Genomic DNA, 4,771 nt, shown 5'->3' on the forward strand with positions numbered 1-4,771 from the left:
ATTTGTTTGAGTAAATTATCCTGATATGACGTCATGAAACACAGTAAACAATGAGGATGCACTTTTATTATCAAAAACCTTTTGGACAAAGTATTGATCAATCTTTCGAGGTGACAGCAGTAGCAGTGCTCTCTCCCTGCTGTTTTTAACTTACTTTGTGAAGATACTCACAGAGGCTCACTCTCAGTGGGGAGAAGCTGCAGATCTGCTGAGATGACAGATGATTCATGATGAAGTTTTGGAACTTTCTGTTTGTGCTAAAGACAGATTTGCAGCTTTGGGCCTTCAAACTCAGGCACAGCACACTAACATGTGCTAGACTCACAGCAGACCATTAAGACTGAGATTAAATACTACAACCTCACTGATTTGTTCAAGTATTCGCTGTACCTGAGGTTCTGAGGTTCTTGTACTTTTCTCCACTACATTTCAAAGTAAAATATTCTTTTTCTTTCTGGACCACATTTGACTGACACCTTTAGGAAGTCTAACTCTATTGATTATTTGCAGTAGTGGTACTGTGATAAGTCTGTTAGCTGAGGCAATCCTTCCCTCCTGACTCTAAATTCAACTTTATCAAGGCTATGTAACACTTTCCGGTTAACTCATAAACACTTAAGCACACCCACAGTGACTTCAGAGAAACAAAACTGAGAGTGTGTGTGTGTTGTACATTTTTGCTACCTGGTTCAGGTGATAATACTCACAGTAATCAAGATTACTTTATTTCATATATGAAATAAATAAGTAATGAGTAATAATAATAATAAATAAATAAGTAATAAGTAATAATAATAATAATAAGTAAGTAATATAAGTAAACAGGATTTGTATACAGATCCTGTTTAAAGTTTATTAACCACTGTAGTAGTGATACTGCAATAACCGACTATTAACCGACACATTGCTCCTGTACCGTCCCTAAAATAGACATTATAAAGGCTGACTTTGTTATATAGATTTATTATATGATATAATAAATATTATATCATAAAATAATAAAATATAGACTTTATTATTAACACTTTTCAATTAAATGACGAAAAACTTAAGTGCTCTTTCAGAGTAATGAAAACTGAAAGTGAGTGTGATGTGGATTATTGTTCCCTGCTTCAGGTGCCAATTTACTGTAATTTGTGTTCAATATAAATGTAAAATGATCAGGTAGGAAAGGGGAGGAGTTAGAGTGGTCACATGCTCAGGTATGGTTATAAAATCCTGTCAGATCTTCTTTACCGCTGGTCAGCTCTGCTGCCTCGTAGGTAAGTTTCTTTGTTCTTTGTATCTTGTTTTTATACTTATTAGGGTTAATAATACAAATCAGAGTTTCTGTGGCAGCTTAGACAGTGAGATGAACAATGTAACAAACTCTATGGATCAAAAAAGTATGTTTGTTTCAGCTTTCAACTCTACTATTACAACACAACAAACCCTAATGATTTGGTATCAGCTTATTTAGCTCAGATAGCTTCTTGAAGTAAACCTGTTCAGTACCATAGAGCAGTTATCTTATCTGTCTACACACACAGATATAGATCTCTCTATATCTGCAGATAGCTATATGTGTACATGCATATGCACACGCATTAATTACCTTGGGCAATTTTAAAAGAAAGCTTGATAGGACAACACTTTCCTTGCACAAGAAACTGAAACAGTTGGGAGGACAAAAACAAGAAACATCTATAAAAGTAGGGCGGATACCTGCTGCATGTAGTTTCACATGGATACAAGAGTATCCGTGTGATATGAGAGCTTTCAGTGTATGGTATCTAACATGCTGTGGTAATACAGGTAATATTTTTTTCTGTTTAGATTGAAAAATCTTAACAACTTTTTGGGAGAATCCCATCAACGCAAACCAACTACAACCGAAACCACAAATCATCGGAGTGTTTGCCATGGCAAAGAAAAAACCGTCTGTCATCCATAAAAAGCAAGTATTCTTTTGGATATTAACTGTAACAGTCTCTAAAAATACTTTTTGGATTCCAAGTGTAGCACATACAGTTCGGTCCTTAAGTATTTGGACATAATACAAATGTTGCTGCTTAGGAATTACTGTCATTTTTATACTTACAGAGTCATTATCCAAATAATTACAGATCTGACTGTATACAGATTACGCTGAACTCATTCTCAACTATCCCAATTATCTGTCCTGTTTCAGGTCAGACAAGTTAATGGAATATTTGAAAAAGACAAGAAAGTCGGCCCGTTACAGCTGCACGGCTATTCGTACCAAAGGTGAGTTAATGCTTATATAAAACTGGAAAACTGTGATGAATCAATTTTTCTGTTTTGGAGGAGGGGAGGAGGATTGGACCAGCTAGGTTTTTTCAATAACACGACTGTAACAGCTGTGAATTCACAGATTGTGCCTTTTCCCCCTCTTTCTTTAGTGAAAAGAAGAACACACTGGCTCCAGAAAATAAAATTGAGCTTGAAACACAAGGAATATGAATTAAATAAACCAAAAGAAATCAGGATGTTTAACAGCAAAAAAACAAAGATATTATCATCTTTTCACAGTAAATGCCAATTTAACATCAGAAAGATTATCTTCTTTAAAAATGGCTGTAATAAACAAACGGCTTCTTTTGTTTCCAAAACCAAATACGATCACTCGACCAAAAGAAAAGACTCATTCCCAGATCATTTTATCATTATCAAGAAACCAAAAAGAAATCAAGCACACCCAGACTCCGTGAATCTTCTTCATTCAAACATTCTCAACATATCCGGTCACAAGATCATTTTTTTACCCAAATTTGAAACCTGTAATGATTTTTCGGAGATACTGACAAAACTTCAAATGCCACACTTAAATGGTTTACCAAATTTGAAACACAATGAACTCAGTTCTTGCTGTTTGGAAGCCGAGCAAAACATTGAGCTGTTTAAGAAAAACTGTGACTTGATTCGAGGACTTAAAAAGAAAAAGAAAGAGGACTGTTATCATCAAATCAAAGAAATGCAGAAAGTAGCACACAAAATTCTGACTGTCGATGCAAATACATTTTTTCCTTCCTTCAAAGATTATCTGCAGATGCATGAACGTAAACAATATGCATTGGCCATTTTTTTCATGAAACGCAGTAAGGCCGTCTTTGTTTCACCGGAATTTGAGGTAGATTATGAAAATGACAAACACACTGAGCCACTTTTATGTCAAGAGGTTCAAATTATTTTGCAACAGATTGGAACTTTTGTGGAGAGCATTCTGGTTTATACGCTAAATAGTCCTTGCCTGAACTGTATGTCTCTACTCAGTAAAGAAGCGTATTCTTGGCACAGAGAATATAGAATTTCAACAACTGTAGGATTCACACAATTTTGGGGATTGAGTGGTCAAGACTTTTTTCAAAATATTGTCTGCTCATATACCAACATGTTGGATCCAAAGAACGTTTTTCATGAGAGTACTCAAAAATGCAAGGGTGACCCCTTCAAACTGAAGCCTTTCACGGTCAACAGTAAAATCTTCCAAAATATCAGGAAACTTAGTGAAAAAGAAGAAAAACACAGCTGCCGTAAGAAAATTGAATCTTATGTGTCTGTGCTGAAAACACTGGCAAAAAATTCCTTTTGTTCACGTGAAACACATTTACAATGTGGTGAAAACACAATTTCTTCCTTCATATTTCCCCCAATGATCCAAGATGCATGTAGAGACAGTCTTTTAAAGGACTGGTCAGCACTGGTGAACGACAGTGCCATGTCAAACGTTATAAAACAAATAACGAAGGATTTTAATGTTGCGGTAGTTGAAGTTATTTACCAAAAACTTAAGTCCTCATGTGGGAACAAAAGTCCTTTAAAGCTTTGCCATATTCCTCTGAATCATTTAGATTGGGAGGCATATTGAGCATGAATATTGAATAAATTATAATTATAAAAGAATTTTATTACATAATGTAATAGGTTAGAATAGATTATAAATTAAAATTAAATTATTTCATTCAAAGTGAATGAAAAAGTAAATACTTAAAAAAATATATTTTTTAAATTATATATCATAAGATATATAATTTAAGACATATTTATATACATCCAGAGTAACAGCCGTAGGCTGCAGTTTGCTGCCTGTCAGGTAGTCAGTAATCCAGGGGAGCTGAACTCTGAGAGCAAACAGCCTGGTGACTGTAGCGTGCCGAGGGGCTCACGTGGATCTGTGGCTGAATCTGGAGCTGAGACTGGAGGTGTTCAACGATGACTCCTACGAGGCAGCAGAGCTGATGCGCTGATCATTAATGGCCGAGGCTGCTCACACCAAAGGTGGGTCAATGAGTTACAAACTGTAATAATATCTTGTAGCTCGGAACAGAAAAATCTAATTCAGTCTAGAAGTGAATAGAAGTTTATTGTTGGTGGTCTCAGCAAACAAAAATATACTTATCTGTTTTCTTTTCCTTGTGTGTGATGGCTGGTGTGGCTTTCTGTCCTCCTCCTGTTGGTTTGTGTGTTAGTGAGTGGCAGGATTCTCCAGTCCAGTGAGCACAGCTCCATCAGCTGGTGGAGTTCAGTCAACACACCTGTTCTCACCAACCAGCAGTGTGTACAAAGATCGGTTTCTCCTCCATCCTACACGATGTTTTACACTCCAGAAGCAGTAAATCAGGATTACATCACCTCTCTGTAGAAGGAAACTTTCCAAGTGTCCTTATATTGGATTCTTGTCTCCTTCTCAGTTCCTTCCTGGTGTGTGTGCTGGACTGGATCCTCTGGCTCTGTGCCATCCTTTACTTATAATAAAAATCATTGAAACTTG

The 4,771-nt window shown here is 36.2% G+C and overlaps 1 long non-coding RNA gene across 1 annotated transcript; it reads left to right on the top strand.

Annotated features, from left to right (window-relative positions):
• The first annotated feature begins 4,065 nt into the window (after nt 1–4,065).
• On the top strand, nt 4,066–4,771 carry LOC120441259. Its single transcript, XR_005613932.1, has 2 exons — nt 4,066–4,278; nt 4,470–4,771. It is a non-coding gene; the product is annotated as an uncharacterized LOC120441259 (long non-coding RNA).

This window comes from Oreochromis aureus, linkage group 7 (genome assembly GCF_013358895.1).
Source record: "Oreochromis aureus strain Israel breed Guangdong linkage group 7, ZZ_aureus, whole genome shotgun sequence".
NCBI classification, from domain to species: domain Eukaryota; kingdom Metazoa; phylum Chordata; class Actinopteri; order Cichliformes; family Cichlidae; genus Oreochromis; species Oreochromis aureus.